At 42.2% G+C, this 24904-nt stretch overlaps 1 long non-coding RNA gene across 2 annotated transcripts in view; it reads left to right on the top strand.

Moving 5' to 3' along the window:
• The first annotated feature begins 5347 nt into the window (after positions 1–5347).
• LOC133273254 (uncharacterized) overlaps positions 5348–24904 on the top strand; it is a 52176-nt gene continuing 32619 nt past the window's right edge. Inside the window, exon 1 of one of the 2 annotated variants that reach the window (XR_009744702.1) lies at positions 5348–5507. This is a non-coding gene — a long non-coding RNA (uncharacterized LOC133273254). Of the gene's footprint in view, positions 5508–14866; positions 15006–24904 lie in introns of those variants that run through there. The other variant, XR_009744701.1, reaches the window with a different exon arrangement.

Genomic DNA, 24904 nt, shown 5'->3' with positions numbered 1-24904 from the left:
TAAATAATAAATCCTGACAATGGCAAACACTTCCTTATCCTTCTAAAGATAGTATTCCCTGTTAAAATAAATGTTATCTCACCTCAGTTTCTCAGCCAGAAGCGTGCAGCTAGAAGTTTGTCAAGCAGATGCTTTAAGGGGATGGTAATTAATGAGGATAAAGAAGGTTACCCTGTTTCCAAAATGACCACCAGCTTGTGCAGTAAAGGAGTTTCAGAACACTGATGTTTGTTTCGTAGGCTTTGCAGGCATGTGTGACAGCCCTGTTGGTGTGATAAACTGTAAGTGCTCCAAAGGAGCCATCATGGCCAATTTTGTCATTGATACGTTGGCTCTGAGTGATTTACCCTCCATGGTATATGAAATAACTCAAAGGAGTTGCTGTGGCCTGTTGATCAAATCTATACTGGAAGGACCTCAGGAAAGCTGCTAGATCTATTGCTCTAAAGCCTGTCTAGGTACAGCAGGTTTTGTTACCAACATGGTTACACCAGCTTTCTGTGACTTGAAGCAACACGTTTTCATATTCGTGAGTGGAAGTGAAATGTATTTTCAGATTGCTCAAATACTTTTATCCATTTTCTCTTTAAGTTTATTGTGTCACTTAGAAAGCAAAAGCAAATGTTTAAAGACATGTAGTTTGTAATGTGCCAGCTGAGAAAAAGGGATGGAAGATGAAGCAGGTACACCTGCAGCCATGCTTCTCCTTTTTTCCCCTTGGTCCACAGAAAGTGTGCTGGTTCAGGAAAGAAAAATGCAGGTATTAAAGCCTAACTGTATTTGAAGGGAATCTTGTTCTGCACACGTCTGGTCTGGTGTTTGTTGTTGCTGGCAAACGTGTGCTCTGACAGTTTGGGAACTTCTGTTGTGAGGACTTGCGCCATCCATTCACTCTGGGAGTGAAAAGGCTGGAGATCTGGTTTGGCTCTGTCCCGAGTCTGCTGGGTGTGTTTTGAGAACTCTGGTATCCATTTGAATTTCAGCCACTCTGTGTATGTGTCCAAGGATTTATGCCTTTTCCTGGCGCTGCGTCCCATGACTTCAGGAATTTACCAGCCAGTGTGAAGATTGTTTTAATGAAAATCTCTTTCAAAATTTGGTTTCCACTACAGGGGCCCTACTTCCAGCTCTGTTGATTCCAACTGACTCTAGCAGGAGTCAAAGGGAATAGTACTTTAGAGAGACAGCTTTAACAAGTAATTCAAAGGCGGTGAAGACAAACAAGAAATAATCTGCCTTCAATGAACTTTACATCACATTTTCAGGAAGGTGTAATCCCACATATTCTCTTGGTAGGAAAATCTTCCTGCACTGACCTGGAAACTCTGCATGTGCCTCATTTTTATTGGACTTGTATCCAGCCAGCTGTTCCATCGAGATTCTTATTTTCTTCTGAGGACCTGGTTGGCTTTTGTATTTATGAAGTTAACGGTTATACAGCAACAGACTTGAGGGTCTTGAGGTGAAATTTCAGTGTGCTTCATCTCCTTTGGAACTGTCAGCATCAAGGTGCAGTCTCAAGGCACTTGCATGCAGCTTGGTATCTTCATTCCTGCATTACGGGTAGGAAACTGGATGCACAGGGCAAAACGTTTTGCTTGGGAAGCAGAACAAAATCTCACCCACCCAGCCTAGTGCTGTACCCATGGGGGCTGTGGGGAGGCTTGCAAGCACCTGATAGACACTTTGAGAGGCATCAGGAGGGCAGAGGTGAATGTGGGCTGGCCAGGTTTGCCTCTAACCCATGCCAGCCATGGCCGTAAGAGAGCTCATGGACCTGTTTGTACAGCATTACATTTTTTGGTGTTTTTTTGACTAAATAGAATTTGACTCTAGGAAAAAAGCAAACCTTTCAAAGCTCCGAAGTGGCCAGAAGGATTCATTCTTCTGACAAGTAACTTTAACAACATGTCTTCAATGGAGTCCATGTGTCCGCTTTCAGACAATTTCTACTGGAAATGCCTTCACAAGTAGACGCATTGCTGTAAATAATCAGATTTCAAACACTACAACTCCAAGTCATTTTGAATATAGTCCTGGAGTTGGAATAACAAACATACATAAAGCTGGCTGCCCTAATGCAGAAAAAGGAACTGTAAGGCAAAATCCAAACCAGGAAATGCTGCCAACTTAAGGCAAAGTAAACTGAGAGCAATAAATCAAACTGAAAGACATATTTTATTGTGGACTGAACAATACAGGGCCTGACGTTTCCACAGGCAAGGCACAAATATCCTTTTACTATCAAAACCAAAAGCTTTTAGAGCTTCAAAAGGAGCTGCAGGCAAAGGAGCAAATAAATGACAGGCTGAGCTGGTCTGATGGGGCTTTGTGGGTTGTGTTATAGAGGTCTTAGAAGATTCACAGATGTCTGCTTGCCCTCCAAGCGTCACTGCTGACCATGTCATCCCCAGCTGCTAACGCTTGCAGCAATTTTGGGCAGGTGAACTAAAACAGCTTAACAAGTTAGCTCCCTTCAGCTGAGCTGCTGTGAGCATCTGTGATGTGAGCCCATCTCCATTGCAAGGCAAAATGTATCAGCTTGCATTTCGTTTGCTGAAGATGCTAAAATCAACCTTCCGATAAAGATTTAAGCCAACATTTTGAGCTTGTGGTGGGGACTTCTGGCAGAGACAGCTCAGCTGAGAGGAGATACCTCCTTGAGCTCTTCTGGCTTGGTTGCAGTTAACAATGAGCTCGTGTCCAGGCTGTTGCTGTGAGGCCTAATTCTCTACCTGCTGTAAAAGCGAGTGGGACACTGAACCCAGTGGATGAGTCGCATTTTGCTTTTTAACTTTACTTTACTTTGTCGTTCAATGTGTCAGCTCTTCTGGAACCTTACACGTGGAGTAAATATCCCCTGACTGCTGCAGAGCCAGAGTTTTCCCAACCAAAGGCAGACAGCTTTCCGGAAATGGGAATAAAAGATCCTATCTGCTGTCCTCTTCTCTATGGAGGAAGAGCAGAGAGGGCATTACAGTGTGCTGTGTTCACACCTGAGCAGCCTGGGCATCTTGTCATCCTTTTGGAACATACTTCAGAGTTCCTCATGGCGGTACTCAAGTCTTAAGAGTTCCCTTTGCACCCCAGGTTGCAAAGCAAGCATGTGCTGGAGCCTGGAAGGCGACTGCAGCCTGCAGAGGCCTGTGGCCGCCTTTCCTGTGCCTTGTCTCTGTAAGGGCTCGTCCGCAGACTGCTGTGGGTGACATTTGGCCCACACAGGAAGATAAGATTAAGACTGAAAGGAACTTCCTAAGTCATCAAGTCCTGTCCCCCGCTGTTGAAGGCAACCACATCATATGATGTCTTTCGAACACTTATCTAGTTCCATCTTGAAACCATTTCGGTTTCTTGCCCTCACTACTCCTACTGAGAGGCTGTCTTTCTTCTCGTGGTTATAAACCTTCTTCTAATTTCCAGCTTAAATATGTCCAGGGCAGTTTAGGCTGTGTTTAATAGATACTAAGAAAATAAATTAGTCACCAGCTTTTATTTATGTGCATCAAGCTTTTGATACGCATGTATATAAGGCCCCTCTGCTGCCGTGTGTATGCTGTGCTCATGGGGAGATATCTGGATGAGGGGGAAGGGGGCCAGCACTGCTGGGTGCCCCGGTTCGGGGAGGAGGGGATGACCTGGGCAGTCAAGGGAAAACAGGGGGCAAAGGGGAGCAAGCGGAGAAGGAAAGTGAGGAAGAGGAAAGGAGAAGACAGCTGAGGCAGGGCAGGGGTCAGGAACAAGGTGTGAGAGGCAGCGAGGCCTGATAACGAGGAGCGGAGAAATTCTGAAACGGAACGTGGGGGGGGGGAAAGGCGCTTTTAAGAAAAGCAAATAATGATGCAGATAAAACATAAGGAAACAATATTAAGGCAACAGGCAAGCAGATAAGGAATGTAAGGCAAAAGGGGAAGATTCACAGAGAGTTCAGAGCAATGAAAAAAGAAACCAATTCAGAGATGAAACCCAAAACTATTTCAAGTATGGGGTATCCCACTTGTTGGGTCAGACTCCAGTTCTGACACACAGGCTGGCTGGGCCTAAGCTCTTCTCCCAGCTGCAGGTCCTACAAAAGGGAAGCACAGGCTTCGTCTTTGAGAAAGACATGACTGTAGAGAGGCAAATCTGTGTTTTCTGAGAATATTCACATATTATTTCTGAGGAGGGTGGGGACTTGAAGAGGGAATGAAAGGTACAAAGGTGTTAGCTGATGTTTGCTGGTACTCAGCAAAGCTCCTCTCTCTGCTGGTCTGTGTGAAGTTGCATTGTTAATACAGCAACTAAAGAGTACTAAAGGAGAAGCCGTTCCCCTTCATCAAAACACAGTTTAAATAGCAAAAGACAATTCCTAACAGAGTGGGTAATTTTAAAAAGGGATGGGGCTTTTCCCCTCCCTGAGGCTAGCACACTATGGCACTGTTGTGTAAAAAGACTTGCGGATGAAGTGAGAAAAACATGGGTCTATGGGCATATGCATAGGGGATAGCAGAGACCTTTGTACTGAGCTAGCTTTAAAGATCCTGCAAAGAGCAGAATTTACTCATAGCTCATGGCAAATGTTATCCTGCAAGTTAGCAGAAAGCTGTATCTGGGAGGTGGGGGAGGTAGCTGTAAGATGAGGTTATTCTGCTCTGTAAGGCTGTGTTAATAGCCGTTAAGGATCCTGTCATGTTGTAATTACTTTATGCACAGTGAATACTTGCACAGAGGCCTAACAGGCTCCTGCAGCCTGTACTGTGTAGGGACAGAGGCAGCACTGGAGGCACAGACATCAGCCACATCTGAGGCTCTAAATGTTTAACCGTGTGCTTTGCTTTGAGAAGTCCTGGGGACAAGGCAGGTGCTTATGTGCAGCATATGTGCAGATGGCTTTGCAGAGTCAAGACCACTGTGCGTATTCTGCATGTGGTGCTGATGTGATGTGAAGTCATGGGAATACGACCAGTGACCAGAGTGAGGATTGCTCCAGCTCTGGACTTGTTGATACTCATAAACACTAAATGGAATTTTGGTCATCAACGGGATATAACATTGGCTCTCCTGTCAGTTCTCTTTTCCTTAAAATACGACTTTAGAAACTTCTTTTTCTTTACCTTATGCTGGTACTCAGTGAGATGGGACCTTTTCTGATACAGATTCCTGTATTTCAATATCAAAACTTGAAATGCATTCCTCTCAAGCTAAACAGAAGCAAAGCCTTTATGTGTTTTAGATGAGACTGGTGGGTTTGAGTCCAGTCCCAACCTGCAAATGAGGCAGGATTTATTCAAGAGCATTAAGCTTGTATTACTGTGTATTTTTTAGAGGACTGTAAGTTGTTCCTTTATTTTTTCTTTCTCTCCTCAGATGCACATATATGAAATGGGTGTTTTCTGTCCTTATAGCAAGAGTGCTAGTTTCCATCAAGCCAATTAATGAATGGGAGGCGATGTTCAGTGTGAATACCAGGGGCTGCTATCTAATCGGAGAAGAGCTGGGGGCATTGCCTGCATCTTAGTACAAGTCGTCAGGTGGCATATTCACCAAGGAGTCTGCCAGCAGTTTGATTGACTTCATTACAGTTTATCATTATGTCTGCCTCCTTTTTTTTATTTCTACATTTAATCACCTAATATCATTTTTATCAGCTTGTCAGGGCGTGGGAGAGAGTGGTGGGGAATTTGTTCCACTTCCTCATAGTACATGTCTGTTTTGGTAAAACATTATGGCAAGTTTATGACTGTCCTACTTTAAAAAATAAGATCCAAGTGAACTATTTAAGCCTGTGAGTAACAAAACATCTAATTAGCATTAACTCTTAGCTGTAAAACTATCATAGGTTCTTCATTGCAAGATACATTTCTGTATCATTTGAGACACATAATGAACCAGTAACTGGTAGCCAGGTGGTTGGTTAAAAACTGCACCTTCCCAGCTCAAAACTTGCTTTTGATTGAATCATGTTATTGTCCCTATGATAAGACCTATCACATACTATTGGAGAACTGATTCCCAGTTCTAAGAGTATCTTCTTCTTCATTTAATAAGGCACCAAGCCAAACCACTCTTCATGCCTCTATAGCTTGGCCACCAGAAAAGAAGATGACTTCCCTATGTGCCATATGTGTATTCTGGATGTGGAAATGTGTTGCAGTTTCGGTGGAGAGCCAACAGTTGGTTAACTCGTATAAGATTTTAAGACAGCAGTTAATAGCGAGGTTGGAAACTGAAATTCTAGCTATTTAACATTTGCTGTGTATGCCATGCCTGGTTTTAGATGCTGTTCTTGCAGGGAAAGTGCATTCTTGCACGGACATCAATCTAGAAATAGCTGTTGTAAAAAAAACCAACCCCGACATAAAAAAAAAATCCTGTAGGCTTCCAAGATACCCTTGCGTCCAGATATACTGTAACAGTGTGAATTTAGGATGATGCCATGCGTGCAGTGGTGTTCATCTTTTGGTTCAGAAAATGGCTAGTTCAGCCCATACAAAGGTGGTATGAAACAGTCATCACATCTCCTTGTTTGAGAAACTGCTTCTCAACAGTGACCCAAGTTTCACTGGAGGTTACTGTCTGAGAATAGATGGTATAAATCACACTTTCCCCACCTCCTCCTCTGCCAGCTCTCCTGTCTAGTGCCTGCATTCAGAAAATTGCCTCCATCCCAGAAGGTCAAGACAAGTGCTACCAGTGATGAGATCCTCTTCTATGGCATCTTCAGTACAGGTCCCCAGGGGACTGGACCTCTGCTGATTGTTCTCCAGATTACTGCATTTCTCTAACAGGCTTTAGTGTCTCAAAAATTCACTCCATTCCTGACCTTCTCAGATCTCTCAGCTGGCAGTTTTCCACAATGCCATCAAACTGGATGCTGTAACCTTTTAAAAAATGTTAACGGAGGTTAAAATCACAGATGCATTTTAGGTTTGATTTCTCTTTTAGAAATTCCAAATTACGCCGCATATTGGAAAGGCCTGGTTTGGCTCGGAGCCATTCTGATAGATGTCATATTGCTAAACAAGATGGGCCTAGAAGTATGCCTAGATGTTTCCTTTTTTATTTCAAACAAATACAAGCAGTAGATTAACATTTGGCTGACCCTGGCGGCAATTGCTAAATGTAATGTTTAGAGCAATCTAACACCCTGGTACTCTGCGGTCCTCCACAGCGGAACGTTGTTTTCAAGCAGCTTTCCAAGTTTTACAAATCTGGGGTATTTCTACAACAGAAGCCTAACCCATGTACCAGCAGATCGAGAGCACCCAAACCGCATGGTCTGATAACATTATGGGGGTGTTTCTCGACCTGGTTGTGTGGACAACAGCAAAGTGCTCTGTAGCTGGCCGTTTGCTTGCAAGTAGTCGATTAAGAATCATACTTCTGTATCATTTATAAAGTTTCTGCACTGTATTGCCCCAAAACAGCTTTCAATGAGCAGGGAAGCCCACGCCAAAAAGCGTGTAAGCAAGCGATAGAGTCAAGTCACGTGAGAGAGAATGAAATTTTCATGTCTCATAAATGAAATATACATTAGGGACTCTCTCCAGCGACCTCCAGGTTCTGTAGTTTTTGGATCAGAGCTGAACACCTAAATCATGGAGCCACAGCGGCCTGTAACACATAGATGGCGGGTATTGCCTTGCTATGGGCCTGCGATGGTAAACAAATGGAACTAGTTTTGGAGAACTGCTATTGACAGTAAAATTCTAATTTTGCTCCAGCTCCCAGAACAGATGTACCTCAGAGTCCATAGACTGCAATACTTAACTGCAGCTACTCAGCTGTGACCTTCAGCCTCAGGCTCACTGCAATAAAATTTTCATGCAACCATATGGAAGAATATTTTAATAGAGATTTACTGTCAGTAACTGTCCCAAAGGAGCAAATAAGGAAGCTGTAACATATTGCGTACAGTAAATCAAGGGGACTTCAATGGAAAAACGAAACCTCCCTGAGGCAAGCATCTTTAAAATTACAGGCAACACTTTGTACAAATATGTGTACAAAGGACTAGATATGCACTCAGTTAAGCAACTCAAAATGGTTTTGATTTGAAGATATATTTATTAGAACTTATTTATTGTATTTGTAAGTGCTAATGGGGGAGGGGGTCATCTCGCCGGGCTCACCAGCAACTGCTGAGCAAGTTTTTGGCTTCATCGGGCGTGATGCGAAACAGGCAAAAGCAGAGAGCAGGAGGGAATGGGAGCGCCGAGACCATGAGTTCACATGGCAAATTGCATCTCCCAACAACCACAGCTGCAGTGGTGCTCTCTTAGCCACTCTGACCATACTGAAGGATTTTTAGTTGAGAGCAATTAAGCTTTGCAATTGCTGGTTGCTTCCTGAAGCCTGGTGGAACTGTCAGGAAATGAAGGGGAAATTCCTGCTGGAGTGCTCAGTAGGAAGCAGGAAACACAAATGCTGTAGCTTTGGAAGCATGTCAGAGCTGTTCCCTGTTGGCAGTCCTCTGGGGAACTTCATGTGTGTAGACTGAATCTGAGAAGCACAAACGGGCAGAGGTCTGTCCATTTGGATGTGTTAAGAATTCACCTTTTAGGGCTTCATTCTCTTTCCCTTTTTCAGGAATTTCTACAACTGGATAAAGGCAAACTGGAATCTGAATTTCTCCTCTACTCTCACACTGCGCACACACTTGTTTCATTCCTCTAATGAAGCTAATAACATGACAAGGCAATAAATCAGGAGCAAGTAGATTAAATGCTCAGAGAGGTAGGACCGAGTTATCCTTTGTAATATTCGGTACTAAGCATCATGTAAAGAACAGCTTACGTGAAAACTTACAGGTGTATATTGAGCATACTGAATCATGAAGTATGTGATGAAAGACATAGCAAAGCCCAGGAAAAAAAAATAGCCAAGCAGTAGGATGCAGATCTGCCTTTCTGAAGGAAAAGTGGAGTATTGCATATGAGGGACACCTTCAAGCCCCAACAGCGAGATGATTGGCAAATATTAATGTAGTGTGAGGATTTCCCTGGGTTGCCATGGAAACCAGGTAACACACATATACATATACATATGCACATGCAAATTCATGTGGGCTGCCATTAGCAAGCAGTCCAAAAGCATCCTTTATCTGGTTCCTTGGCTCCAATTCAGTGGTGAACTCTGGTTATGAGGAGGCGATCACACCTGTCAAAGGCAAAAGTAGCACAGGGTCCCTGCCTTCTGACTGCCATTGCCTTCAGCTCCTAGTTCACTCTTTGTTGTTTCTGAATGCACGTGAGTGGATAAGACCACTATTGTGGTCACCAACCTCATACTCCAAACTCTCCCTTTTCACATGCATATTTTGGAGAGACGTGGGTGCAAATCTTAGTTTGGATAGGCCTTTCTTTACTCCAAAGTAAAAAAAAAAAAATGTTATTCTTTACTTGGGTACATCTTAGAGGGCAGAGGGCTTGAGGAGCATCCTTTGCTCAGGATGGCAGTGAGGACAAGCAGCTCTTGATGCAGGAGTGCTCTCCAAGCACTCTGTGCCAGGGAGCATTACTGTCTACTGCCTTGGATGGGTGAACAGGAGAAGTAGCAGGGGTGTATCTTGGTGTAAAACTGCAAAGAAAGGAGTTATAAACATGCCATAACTGTGTGCAGTTTTGGTGGTGAGACAAACATTGTAAGAGAGAATGAGGAAAAGCAAAACAAACCAAGGCATTTTCCATTTTGCAAATAAACGAGCTGTGTAAAAGAAACTGCACTTCATCCCCATGTTTTCCTAAATGGAGTCCTGTGCAAGACCCTTCATGTTGACTAAGTGCATGGTCCGAAGTGACCACTGGAAAGGAAAAAGCATGTTAAAACGGTCATTTCAGTATGGGCTCTGAAAGCACTGCTCCTCTCTGCCTGGTGCAATGACTCTGGAGGCTGCTGTTGTATCAGCAGCCTAGTTCCAGAAGAACTTTATGATTTCCAACAGCTATTTCAAAGGAAGGGCAGATTTTAACTTTAGAACATCTCATGCCTACTCTGGATAGCAATTAGAGATGTTTAAAATAAGGCGTTTTTACAAGAAGTGTTTTTAAATTGCTGTTTTCCATCTCTTTATTTGTACTTTGCCAATCATTCATTTCTGTGCTATAAAATAGGTTGGGTAGCAGTTCTGGGTCCCCTCCTTTGCTCCTCACATGTGTCTAATATGTAAGAAGTCCTCACTTTGCCTGAGTCTGAGCATTTCCATTTCACTGAACTCTTGCTGTGCTGTGAAACATCAGCTACAGGCAAAGGTCTGCCAGTATATATTGATTTTGTTTTCATTTATTTGTTGTTTGTGTTATTTGGTGGGGTGTTTTGGTATTAGCCATAGTGTCAGATTTGGACTAACCTAAGGAATCTATAAGGTGTTTTCCCCTTTTGCTTCCATGTACCTGTTTCCCTCTTGAAATGCTCTATTCAAAGAGCGCCCAAATGAGAGGATTATAAAAGTTTTGTTTTGCTGATCCACTGTTGATAGAGGCTTTTGAGGAAAGACAAATCACTGACAGGCTCTGAGCATCACAGAGATTGTCTCTTCTTAGCTCAGTACTGTTTAATCACCTGCAGGCATCCCAATTACCATAAGCAGAATTACTATCCCAATTAAGCAGCAGTCCTTGCCACTTGGTGTCATTAGGCTTAATTTGGTTCCTTGGGAAGTGTCCTGATTAAGTTGATTACCTGATTAAGTGGGTGTACTCTATATGATGGGCCTGATGCATCAGTGCTTTATGCCAGTTCTGCTTGTTGATTAAAGTGCTATTATGGCAGCGTAGAAATAGAGCAGTGCCAAGGTGAATCTGGCCCGCTGCTTTTAGCAGTCATTGTCCAAGCTTACAAATACTTTGCATTTCTAGCAGGAAGCCACTGGACACAAATCACTCCTGGGTTTAATTCTTCATTTTTGGAGGAAATGAAATTGGGATGAAATCAGACAGTTCTGCTTCTTGCGAGCAAAATAGTGAAATTGGCTGTCTTCAAGGGGGTGGCTGACATGGTGAAAATGGACTTGAGTAATACAAGATAGGAACATTTAGAATTTAAAGACAGGGAAAAAAGAAACCAACCTAGCAGCTCAGGTTGCTACTTTTGCACTGGTTTTCCATGCTGGAAAGTACTGGTGTAGCGTATCAGCCTATTTCTGCAATGAGCTAGAGACCTACTGCCTGAGAATACAGTCACAATTATGTTTTTAAATACTTTATATCTATTTGTTTTTCTTGGCTACCTCTGGGAATAACCTGGAGTGTCAGAATATTAGGAGCCATATTCATTCACTGGTTGACATTGTCAAAAGCAGCGACATCATAAGAGGGGTTAAGTAGGCATCACAAGAAAAAAGGAAGTTATTTCTGGCCAAGCCAGAAGTAAGAGGGAGCAGAAGTAAAACTCCTAAAGCAAAGTCTGGGAAGAGTTTCTTCTTAATTTCTATTTTAGGAATAAAAAACATGGAATACTTCTTAGGTGTGCCGTCTTTGAATGTAATTGTGATAAATGACAGTGCTCAAAATTTGCAGATTAATCTTTGAGCATTAACTCCATCCCTGATTAATACCTGTCATAGCATTCATCTTGCCTGCCTTTGAGCACGGTTGTTGTAGAAGTTTATATGGGGATGTTGTGTCTCGGCTTCTTTCATAGCCAAGGAACTATGGGGTTGATCCAACCTGGTACAGATGCCTGTTTTAGGGTGAGGTGTCCTGTCACCTCATCCTAGTAAGTCTCCTCAGCTTGCTCAGAGGTTAATTATCTGTATTAATATCTAATACTGTAGGCAGCCAGACTTGGCGAGGCGAATCAGACCCCCACTCTTTGTTGAGGTTGTGCGCTTGGGCTGCAGACATGCCCACTGCTTTCAGCAGAACATGTTGAGAGAAGAATCTGCCCATCTGCCGTGAGATGGAGGGGTAATATCTCTGCTTACTTTTATCTCTTGTCCCTTTCATCCAGAACATATTGCTTCAACTGAAGTTAATACAGCTATTGGCAATGATATGAGCATATTCGATTTTTTTTCCTCCCATTAGGTTTTCTTGGAGGACAGGAAGCAATTTTCCCTTCTGTCATGTCATTTATCTAAGGATAAAGGAGGAGGGATGCAAACCTGCATTAAACTATCTTTGCTAACAGAAATCAGTTGTCCAGTAATATCTGTTTGATCTGTCCAGCTGATGGAAGAGATACAGCACTAACTTAAGCTGATGCTATATTTTCCAGGCTGTTAGCCAGCTTTTATCCATATTTTGGTGCAAAAGGGGGTGTGTACAGCCGAAGGGCAGAAAGAAGGCGGCTTGCCCAAAAGGCTCATCAGAGCAGCAGCCTAGTTTAGGTGCTTTGAAAGCCTAAATGTGATGGATGTGGTAGCAGTAGATACTCTCCATTTAAAAGATTTTGAAATAGTGCACAGCTGTCGTAGTACCTGTGTCTTTCCTTCTTACCCAACCTTCTCTAAAGTCATTCATCCCTAATAGTCATTCCTTCATGAGGACTGTTTAGGGAATGGAGGGGTTTCTGCCTTCATTTGTCAGACAATTTCCAGGGACCCTTCTTGTAGCCAGCATAGTCTAGCTGACTTCTGAGGTTGGTTTGGTCTGTGCTGCAAAGTGGCTGATCCCAACAGGACAACCTTTCCCTACATATTTTCTCTTGTGTTTACGATAGCTTCTTCAAATCAGATATTCTACCCAGACCACAGGAAGTGAAAATACCGATTTGGACAACAGCCTCCAAAAATGCCTTTAGAAGTATGTGAACCTGTGAGATAGAGGTTTATTTCATTAACTGAACAACATTTAAATCTCCTTCTCTGGTTAATTCAATCCGCCCCTGTTCCAATCAGGAGGGTAAACAGTCTGAGCTCAGGAAATGATTCTGAACCTTGTTTGTAAGCTCTCATGGGCCAGATTGAAAACGGGGGAACCCTCACATGGAATTGGGCTGATACACCGCAGCTGGAGAATCTGGCTCTTTGTACCGACATCCCCTATGTGTGTACATTCAGCTGCTGAGACCTGAGCATGTGCAGTGCATTATTTCCTCCATCTTCACAATCTGGCAAGAAACTGTAGTGCCCTGAAAGGTTACACATGTGGCTATAAAGCTTGCGTGGATACTTGCTCAGCTGCATGCGTCACAGCTACATGAGCCTGGCTCCTCCTTGGAGTTGAGTGAAGGAGGGGTAGGGCTTTCTACCAGTGGATGCACCTTTAAAATAAGAACATAAACACCCACTGTAGTGTAGGAGTCCCCAAGCAAGCTATAATGTGGGCAAGTGGGCCATGTTCTGTAGCCAGAGATGCATATGGGAGTGTTTCCTGCTTGCACAGCCAGCTGCCTTTGGCTGCGCAGGCTGAATGCACAGCTTGTAGATTTTGCCACACATGCCTCAACTTGGCTTTTGCTAAATATTAGGCATAAACCATTTATTTATTATGCCTCTTTGTTTCTTGTTCCTGAAGGTATAATCCCTTTCCACAGACATCAGCAGTGATATTCCCATTTGCATCAGCAGGGCAGGGACAGGCAAAAGTTGCCACCATCGCTCTCCCAAGTGTGTCTGCTCCCTGAGTAATCAGGGATCTGTTCCTTGTTCCCTGCATGTGCTTCGTGTTCAAGGTCTGTTGTTTAGCTTTGACTGGACAAACAGGCTATGAAGTGTCAATTGTCTTTGACTGGATAAACAAGGCATTTAGGAGCAGGCATCTAGTTTGAATATTCATGGCCAGTGTACTTAGAACTCTTTCTACGTGAGTTCTTCAGGGCTTCATTAGGGGTTATTCCCTCTGAAAGCACAGTTCCCTAGAACACTAACAGGAAGAAAACATGAAAAAGGTGAAAACGTAATTGAATCCAATTCCTTTAAAACTGGATGAATGAATATTGCTGTAAAGTATTTGCAGTAACCTCCCAGATGTCTCTCTTAGAATTTGGATGAACTTGGCTCAGAAGTACCTTTTCTTTTCCTTTTTTTTTTTTAGATTTTGCTTTTTATTAAGCTTTTGAACAACATTTTACAACCAGTAATAAAAAGGAATATTAAATCTCATGCAATCTTTCATAGCCGATAAAGAAAAGTGTGCTGTATCTTCTAATATATCACACTCTCCTGGAAAGCTTTTGTACCTTAGAACTGGAATGGGCCTGACTCCCCCATATTAAGTACTTCCCTGCAATTTGTGGGGTAGGAGTTTTAGGTTTGTTAATGTGTATTTCTGCAGCACAACCAGAATCCTCTGTGCTCTGTCATGTATTTGAAAGATGGGATAAATCATTAGGATGTGTCCTAGGAGATTTGCACCCATTACAGACCTTGGAAACTTCATGAGAGGAGCTCATCTCTGAGAGTTCTTGTCTTGCTGAGGTCAGAATCCTGCAAGAACATGGCTATTCTAAAGAACTAAATGTGAACCCGATGTTAGCACTGATTTAATCTTGCTCATAAACTTAAAACTTGAGCCAAAACCTCTCTGCATGTGGATAGCAGGGATGACAGGTTGATGGATCTGAAACTTTAAGTGTTGTGTACAATTGGGATTGCTAAGCAGGATGAGAGACGTGTAGAACCTTGGATAGTCCTGTAAGGATATATAAACCCTTCACAGGCTTGTCAGATGAAGAGCAAATATGGATTTATGTGTTAGGATGAAGGAAACTGGAACCTTCCTACTGGTGAAGGTTAGGAAACCTCTTGCATTCTCTCCAATGAACTGCATGCCTGCATAAGCCAAGGGGATTCACAATCGATGTTCTGCCTGCCAGGAACCGCAGCCTTCAGAGAGTGCAAGTGGCTCTGGGAGATCCCTGAAAAAGAATGAGACCTTCATGTAGGAAAGGGTATTTTTAGTGATTGTTTGTTTGTTTTTACAGTTAAAGGAAATGAAACCAAACTTTCTTTGTGTATTAGTCTGTGCTAATTATTGCTGTTAATAGAACTGTGAGCCCTCAAGGCCCCAAACATGCAAAGACTAGTGCTGCTGTTTTGCGTGCCCATTGAATCCAGAACTGACAAACAACTGCTTGCAAAGTTAAAGGTGTATATCTTTGCAGGATGTGGGCATGAGAAGGGGTTTGGAATCATCGTTGTTTTAAGATCCCAAAAAAAAAACAAGGGCTGGTGGAAAAGATCAAAGTAATTCTCTTCATTCAAGCATGATTCCTGATCAGTTGCTGTCTTCGAGGCTTTCTAGTTAAGCCTTGTACAGGAGAAAATAGTAAGGAATCACAAGCAAATGACAAAATCAATCAAAGGCAGGAAAGAAAAACAACCTCCTTATTTATGATAAGTATCAGTTCTGTTTCCTCTGTGTTGGCTTTATCCGCAGCCTGCTGTAATCAATTATATCTTCCTCTTGACTTGGAAGCATTCTGGGAGAAAGTCTGTGGCTGCTGATGATTGTTTTAAACTGAATCTCTGAGCAAGCTGCATTGGGCTGTAGCACAGCAGTCCTGGACCTCATGCTGCACATGGTGTCCTGCAATAATCGTTGCCCAGGTCCGCTACTGGTGCAGCTGCATAGTCACGGTGTGCTGCCAAGGCTGTGCTGTTCTGCAGAAACATCTTCTTGTGCTAATCCATCTGTACCACTTCTGGTTCCAAGGGAAATGTACAGTGAAGCATCTCGGGAAGCATTAATACCACCAGTCTCTTCATAAGCTACAACTTAAAGGGCAGTTACTGCCAAGAAGTGAACACACCTACGTTGCAGTGGGGTTTTGGCTAAACAGTCTAGACAGGCTGGTTGAGAAATGATTTGTTTTCTTCTCTTTTAAATCCTCTTTAGCACCACCCCACCATGCACAAGCGCACACAACTGGTCATGACAGTGTTTTGACCCTGCTGTTGCAAAGGCAAGGAAAAACGCAATTGGTTTTGGTTAATACTTGTTGTTTAGTTTCATAGAGAACTGCCAGTTTTAAATGACTACAGAGAAGAGATTCCTTTAAAAAGAGATGGAGAGATTAAAATGTGAATAGACGCATTTTGCAAAAGGAAATGTAAAGTTTTTTGGGGAAAAAATTTCAACTTGCTATATTTTGCTGTATAAGGGGAGACAGGCAACTCTGCACAGTGGTTCTTCCAGTTGATGTTATAATACCTACATGTGGAACAAATCTTTTAAAGTCTCTGGATGAAACTCTTGGAGAAAAACACATGAAATCTAAGGAGCAAAACTGGTTGGAAGAGACATTATGCCTTATGCAGAGAATAAAGTAGTTGTCGAGGCTTCCAAGAATCATTGTGGACTTCCTCCTGACTGTTTAGGTGAAATATGAAACTGGGATGTTTAGGCGCTTACACTGGAGGTAATCATCTTGTGTGTTTCAGAACCATTAACTAGGCTGGGATTTCCAGTGATGTCCAGGTTTGCTAGGTGCCCAACCTCAATGAAAATTCCCTTTGAAAACTATGGAGGAGGTGGGTGGTAATGAGGGTCAAAGTATTTGTGGCCCTAATAGCATCTCACAAGTAAAGTTGGAGTATTACATTGGAGTATTACACAAAAGGAGAACTTCACTGCCTTTGATGAAAGTGTGTATTATGAACTTTATAAGGAACCCCCAAAGCTTGAATGAGATGTCTCATGCTTCATTCTATTTTGGAGTTCAACATTTGAGAGATGGGCTTAAGAGAGGCCACCGTTGTAGTCCTGTTTGTCATCTGCTGGGACCAGGTGGAAAGCAGATAAGAGGATTTTCAAAAGGTATATAGAGCCTAACTCAGAGATTTGTAATTCTTTCTCTAGAAGTGAAAGCACTTCCCACAGAACTTTAAAATATTTTATGATAAATTGAAAAACTGCTCAGGCATAGTGAGCCTTTAAATACAACCCTCACACCATGTTCTTATTTATGTAAGACCAGGTCATCCTGATTAAGAGAGTGATAGTGTTAAGAATAGGAACAGTGACTTGTAAAGAACACTGAGGCTGCATCACAGACCTGTTCTTCTGAAACATAAATTTTCATTACAAAAATACAGTGCTTTCTTTGCAAGGAGCCGTAGAGCGCTTTAAAAGGCTAATGACATTATTGGTAGGTGATACATTTTGCAAATAGAAGACAAGGAAGAGAAAACATAATTTCCTCTAAATTTAGCATAAATTCTATTACCTCTGTTATTGTCCCATAGGCCAATGGCACAGCTTTCCTAAAGCATCTGCTTCCTAGATTATAAGGTACGGTTTGTTCTTTCAGAGTCCTGTATTGTTTCTATGGAGATGAGTGCAAACGCATAGCTCTTCATGCCTATATAGGGCTTATGAGTTATAAAATAAAAAAGGAATGGGAAGTTGGGTATCTGCATATATACTTGGGTAGCAGTAATGTGGAATCCAGTGTGGATTGGCAACTGTGAAAACGTGCTTCATGCTTAGGTTCAGGGAGGTGAGTGCCATGCTCCTGTGTTTAGAAAACCTTGGCCGGAGTCTGCAAGTTACTTACTGATTAGTTGTATTTTATCTTGATTCCCACCTCTTATTTCCTTCTAGTTAAGAGAACTCTTGCAGTTAATCACAGCAAGATTTTTAGACATCAATGGTGAGGATTTGGTGGTGCTGGGCACCTACTGAGTAAAAACCTTTTCCCGTGTTTCTAGACAGGTACTGAATAGATCAGATCAGGATTAGGAAGTGGTTATGTTCATATTGCAGAGAGGAGGCACAGGTACAAATAGGTTACACGGCATTTTGTCCAGACCCTCTGACAGAACTGGAAACTGAACACAGACCCTATTTTCTTGTTTGAGGTCTGTAACCCCAGAGCAGCTCTTCCACCTTCATCTCTCTCACAGGTTTTATTAGCATGCAGCTGGACCGTGGCATCCCAGTTACTCATGGTAATTATTCAGCAGCGTCTTGCAGGACTTGGGTGCTGGAAGTATTAGATCTATTCTACGTAATTTATATAATTTACTCGTGAAAGTCAGAAGGGAAAAGGAGCCCCTAAGTTTTGATTAGACACTAAATTCATTATTTCACATTAGAATTGCCTTCACCAGAGGACCAAGGATACTTATTTGATTCAGTAACAAGAGCTCCAAAGGGTACTAATTTAGTAAGACTATTGACTGTTCATTACTCTGATGTTGCTCAAATAGCTGAGAGCATGTGTGGTGTTTAATGTGATCTTAAACATTACTATCTACGGTAAATCAGAAACAGGGCACAAGTGCTATAGCTGCTGTTTAATGATGTATGAAAAAGCTGCCTGGTAAAGTGCACCATTAAGAAAAGCTAAAACCAGTGCTGAACAAAGACCCGATGAAATATTGATACCTTTGCAGCCAGTACGATTTCTTCTTACTTGGAAAGTGACTGAAGTCTGGTTTTCAGGAAAATCACACTTAACTTGAGCAAAGCAATGCAATCAGATGCATGGGAGAAAAATATCTACTGGGGCGAGAGAACAAGGAAAAATAATACAGTTAGTCTTCTATACATCAACGTTTAGTTTATAATCAGGAAGACTTCCAGTTCTGCCATTATTCCCTTTCCATTAAACTACCAAACCTCTCCCACTGCATCCCCAACTCTTTCCTCTTTCTTGGAGAAAGAATCCAATTAAATCCAATTATTATTATTAATCCAATTATTATTATTATTAATCCAATTGAAGAAAAAAAAATAAGACAGTCCTTTTTAAAGGATGAACTAAAGGATGTAAACTTCATCCAACCTTTAAAGAGTGTAAAAAGACTGATGTTCAGGGGAGCTCTCCCTGATCAGATGCCATCATTGCCAGACCTTCCCTCAGAGATTCTCAGGAAAAGCATCACTTTTCTGCAGTGGACTTGCATGTTCTTAGCAGGGAGGAGGATGCTCCTCTGTGCATGTATATCCAAGAGAATGGCTTTTTCAGCACTGTCATGAGCACTGTTATTTACAAATGTGCATCCATTTGCCAGTATTTTGACGTAAAGCTAGTGTTCCTGACACCGGGAACAGTGGCTTCATTTCTTTTAACCTAGGGAATCACCTCTTCAGCTCTTTGTGAATCAGGGCTCAAACGTGTGCAAATTGGGCATTTTTGTTTTACTTTTCTCTTGCTTTTTTCAATTCCCATCCTTTCCACCAAGCTTGCGGTAACCAGGGCTGTGGTAGGTCAGTGCTGTCCCAAGGGTCTTGTGCACAGGGGTACGATGGAAGCTTTTAGAAATCAGGGTCCTGTCATAATTGTGGAAGCTGGCATGGATTGCAGTACATGTGCTTAGTGGTTAGAGCACCTCTCTCACACCAGTGCCTTCTGTAGTTTGTGGTGAAAACCTGAAGTTCCTCTTGTCTGACAGCTGCAAGTGGGCTTTGCTGGTCCATAGATCCCACTATGCAGCTCTTTCAACCTAGAAAGAAGTAAATACAAAACCAAGAAGGCACCCAGAAATGGTCAAAGCAGGGAGTTTGAAAAGACAAGACAAAAAGGAAGTGCTTTTTCACACAACACATAATGAAATTGTGCTACTCATCAGCACAGGATGCTGAAGAGACCTGAAGAATAAATTCATTCAAGATAAATAAAATAATGGGATTAGGCAACCTTATTAGAAGAGGTCTACTGGTGGTTATTAATGATGTAGGTGGAATCTCCAGGTCAGGAAATCCTGGAGCCATTGATTTTAGGAAACAAGACAATGTAACCAGGAATGAATTGTGCTTTCCTGGCCCCATTTTTTTCCCTGGGTTTCTATTACTGAGGCATTCCAGGGCAGCTACCAGGCCAAGGGACCTCAGGCTGAAGCAGAGCAGCCCTTCTGCTGGAAATGGCCTTAAACTACGAGCTTAATTCAGTCCATCTGAAACCCACAGGTCTCTTCTGCTCTGAGGGTGAGGTTGCCATCTGCACTGAGGACAAAACCAAGAGGTTGGGTGTTCAGAATTTGTCTGCTGAGAGCCTTTGCTGTAAGCAAGATCTCAGTGGTTGCTCCAGATTTCTTAAACTGGGGGAATAAAGGCTGGATGCATGGTTATTAATGTGCAGTGTGGGCTCCCTCCACTCTGTTGCTGCAAGAGGCCGTGCATAGATCTGCCTGCTCAATATATACAGTAAGGGTACACAGTATGTACACGTGCACGTATATATGCTGACTCTGGCAGATGAGCAGAAAGAAGGAAATATCAAGAATCATGTGCTCCAGCAGCATTTCAAGTCACTTGGAACTCCAGCACACCTTCTTTTACATGTGGGTGTTTTGAAACTAATGAATAAAAGGGATTTTGGAGATAATTGCTGTAGATCTGTGGTATTGTGCAAGGAAGTGCCCTGAAGAAAGACCCTGAGACAGGCGGCTCAGATTGTAATTAACTCACAAAGAGCAGGTGAGGGCAGGGACAAGCCTCCAGCCTTCTCCCTGTTCTCGTTAAACAAAGACCACCTTTACAAATATGTGTGTATTAGAGCCTTTGGTCTGCAAATTTCTCTCTTGCTCACACCATCATAAAAGATTCAGAGGGCTGTATCTTTTTGATTACTAATTTATGCTGTTTACAGACTGGGTAAGGGGAAAAGAAGAAAAGCTCTGAAAACTCCAGGAGCTGTGCTTTGCCGTTACAAGAAACCAGCATTCTTTGGACAATGTTGTTCATCCTGAGATGGGATTTTGTTTAGCTGGAGAGGAAGGATCAGCCTGAAAGCAAGATGTTCTCTGCTGAGGTAGGGCCCAGTTCAGCAAAGCAGGTTCCCAAGAAAAGAATGGCAGGCATGAATGGTAATGATGCCGGGTTTGGGGAATATGAACTGAAGAAGACCCAACGTGAGGACAAGGGCTCCTGGAGACACTGGATTCACTCCAAATCGTGGGAAAGGCTCACGTTCTTCTCTGGCTACCTTCTAAGGTCTTCTTCCTTAAACCAACCTGAGGTTGGCCAGGAACAAAACAACCCCTTTCACCTAATATGCCAGAGCCATGATGTCCCACTTGTTTTCTGACCTCTGGGACATAGTATTTTTCTACTTGAGGTGTGTGCCTGCCAGCATCTAGATGTAGCAGGGTGACGTTTCACTCTTGCCCTGCTGTGAGGCTGCAAGTACGGTACCACTCTCATCATCTGCTCTGTGCTGCTGTAAACTCTGATTTTCATTTTTCAATACCAAGCCCTGATTTTCATCAAGGTGTGCAAGGAATGTAGGTCCAGGCCCTTCATGAGACCCATCTGGGACCCCTGCAACTTCCATTTTTTTCCTTATTGCTCTTTTTCCTTTCCATTAACCTAGCAGAAACCTGGCTTTCCTCCTCCACAGCAATGCAATCAGCACATTGAAGAGCTACACATTATAATCCCTTTGCATCTTTTTCCCGGATTTCTTAAGCTCATTTGTTCATCTAAATATGTGAGCAAACCTTTTCCTCCCTTGCTTTGAGTGGATCCAGACACCCTTAAATTAATACAAAAAATGGCATTGGGGTGCTGTCACTACTTGAGAAAACCCAGAGGAATCAAATTAAGTCCATCAGTGGCCCTAATTCACACATTTGTGGGAAGGTTCAGCACCATAACTGAAAGGTGGAGTCCTGGTATGTCATCTTCTCTTCTTAAAAATGCACTGTAGTGATTTGATAAATCACAAGGATCTCTGCCTCTGAAACAAAGAAATGGGAGATGCTCTTTTGCTGGCGATGTACAATAGGATCCACAGCAAGCTGGTTGAGGATGCCCCTGTTAGGCATGTAAATAGCTGCACTGAGATCACTTGCTTAAGGTAAAGCATGAACTCTGACTAAACTGGGGCTCAGAGAAAGCATTATGGCAAGGTGTTTCCAAGAGAAAGGAAAGAATAAAATCAGGGTCATCCTTTAAAATATTGGTGCCCATGCGACAAACATCATTTAGGGTGCAGAATAGTGCAGAATATAGGTTTCTGTTAGCATGTAAGTTGGCTCAGCTACTAATTGTATCTGTAGTTTTCTTCATTTGTACACACACAGTCTGCACATTGCTTTTAAAATGTATCCCCAGTTCCGTTCTCTTAACCTGCAAGGAGTTTCAGCTGATGACTGCAAGACCAGCTCCATCACCAGTTCACTTGTCTTCTTAGAAATCAAAAGAGCTTAGAGGGACGTTATACTGAAAGGAACATCTGCAGAAGGAGGGGGAAAGGAGCTGTTGTAAGTAGATCTTTTAGTTGCTTTTCTAAAAGTTTAACAGGATTCAGTGGTCAGGCCTGAAGATTTGCAACCCACCTCCAAAACGTGCCAGTGCCCAGGCACCCGCACGCACACAAATCCACCAGTAACGCCAACACATGCTTTTCTAGTTCAGAATAACCTTCTTCCCTGAAGGGCCACGTGCATAAAGTGCCAGTACATAACGGCTCATGTAACTGAATTTTAAACTCCTGAAAATAGCAGCTTAGATTGGAAGTGCTGACATAGGCTTAGTGACAGCAGTGCCAATTTAACAGTTGTATGCACTATGGAGTGTTCTTGCAACATTCCTCATTTGAAAGACAATCTGTGCGTGGTACAGACTAGTAAGGTTTAAAAAAAAAATAGAAATAGGGGAGGGAAAAAAAAACCCAACTGTGGTCTTGGCTGACAAACTCTGTCAACCAATGCAATCTGTGCTCCTGATGTTTACTGCTTGAAGCTAAATAGGGTATTTAGCCAAATTTCAATTCCTGCTACAAATAAAGCTCAATTTGTGTGTGTGTGCGTGTGTGTGTGTGAGATGATTGCTCATTTAAATGACAACTTTATATATGATAATTACAGTCATTAATGAAGACACACTTACTTTACTATAGATTATAAGGATAAAAGAAGATCGCCCAAGAATCACATTCTGGTATAGACTAGAGTCAATAAGAAAATTAGTCCAAATACTATCCGGAAAATTGTTCTTAAATAATGCCCTAAAGGTTAAAGGAACAATGGGTGTAAATTCAATGGAAGAAATGTTAAAAACACACTAGAGGTCACTGTTGCTACTTGAGCAAAAGCTTTTTCAGCTTCCTTGTAGTTTGAGACGCTAAAGTTCAAACATTTCAGCAGGAAAAAAAGTACTTCTGTTTCTATATATTTCAAAGCATGTACAGTTTGATATCCTGAAAAAATAAACAGTACATTGATAGGGAACGGATGGTCGTGCTATGATTGTGGAAATGGTATGTACATGTGAAGAACTTGGAGTCATAGGACAATACAGTTCTATTTTGTGCAGCATCTTTCATACAAATGGCATCCCCAAACACTTTATAGCTTGTAGCATTAAATAATATAGCTTTAAATTACAGAGATAAATAATCAGTGGGAGAGAAATTAAATGTTATGGGCAAGGGACAAAAGAAATGTTAGATATCTGAAAGCTGTGTGAAGGCATGAATTGCAAATCAGAGCCAAAGATAAATGAGGAAGACAAACAATTAAGTCTTGTAATGCAGGAGAAAATACCTCAGTCTTCCCAAATTATTCATGAGCTGGGTATTAAAAGGGAAGCAATCGTTTTATATCATAAATATAGTCCTATGCCTAAATGTATTTATAAATATATATGTGTGTCTGGTGTATATGTATCTGAAGAAGAAATTCCTCTGAATCCCCAAGGGTGTAGACACTCACTATAAAAGCAGGACTAGACCATGGCATGTTGCATTTGTTACAGCCTTCAGCAATTAAAAAGGGGTGGATTTAAAGGAACATTTTTACTCATTGATCTGGAGAATAAAATCATACACTTCATATAATAGGGATATTACCATGGACTTCAAAAGCAGGAGGTAAAGCATTCCTGCAGAATGCAATACGTTGGGTTCTTGGTTGCCTCTTGAATGCCATTAAATTTCAGCAGACAATCAGTTTCTCTGACAGCTGAAGGAATTAAACTACCAGTGTACATAATACTGGTATTATGTGCCAGTGTGTGGGAATGTAGGTGGGTTGAGTACTTTCAAAGATTATCATTTTGTGTTCAATCTTCAAGCTCTAATTAGCACCTCACCTTTCAGAGCTGCCACTGAATTGGTCATGGGTTTAGGGGTTGCCCAGTGACAGTTGCTGTATCTGGTGAGTCCCTTACCTGCTGAGGTCATTAGGATCAGAATTTTCAGCTCCATGGGAACAGTGTAAGAGCATGGGATACTTTTCCAGCCTTCCCTCAGTCTTTTTGAAACCATGTGGATTTTACCTCCATATACTTGTTGTCTTGCAAGCAAGGAACTCAAGAATTATTATCTCATAACTCATTTTTAGTGAGAAAGGATATCTTTTGCAAGTTATCTCTTGTCTTATTGTCCCTTTTGTCTGTATGCCTGGGATTTTCAGGTATCTGCCAGCCCACTCAGTGACTGCATTGGCTGGCTGCAGGATATCTGGGCAGTTGGCCACTGCTACAGTCACACAGATCAGCTGTGTTATCTCATATTTGTTTGTGGCCTGTCACCACTCAGTTCTGGGGGTCTTCATATGTTGGCAGCTCAGGATTATCTCCAAAACGCAGCACAATTACAGAACTGGGGAAGCAGCAGCAAGAATTTATATGCATGTATTCTGTATGTATACAATATCAGTTTATAGATTTAATACAAGTCAGGGCCATGTTAAAGCCTCAGGCTGTTCTGTCTTTTTTTCCCAGAGTTGTAATAGTTTATTTATTTTTGCTGAGCCAGTTCCTTCGTATAGGGTTAGGCATGGCCCTATCTTTTCATGTAACTCCACCCAGACCTGTAATATGTTCTATTTAGACATCTAAAGCATTCCCAGGTACTAAGGCAGCTTTATTCTTTAAAAGTGAAGTTTCTTTGGGTGAGGATAGCTTAGCTGCTGCTGAGGGACATTGGGCCAATGCAGTCAGTTTTCTGCAGTGATATTTCTGTGGCTGTAATTTTCCCTTTGGCCATCTTTGAACTGAGGAATGCTCTTCATTCTAGACCAAGCAATGTTAATGAGGGAAGCTGGAGTGGAAAACTGGGGAAGTCACCCAAAACGGTGCATACAAGCTGGGGT

This window comes from Pezoporus flaviventris, unplaced genomic scaffold (genome assembly GCF_033815535.1).
Source record: "Pezoporus flaviventris isolate CSIRO_AGI_PZ_B2104156 unplaced genomic scaffold, CSIRO_AGI_Pfla_v1 ptg000031l, whole genome shotgun sequence".
Lineage (NCBI taxonomy): Eukaryota > Metazoa > Chordata > Aves > Psittaciformes > Psittacidae > Pezoporus > Pezoporus flaviventris.
This window is presented reverse-complemented; position numbering and strand designations above follow the sequence as displayed.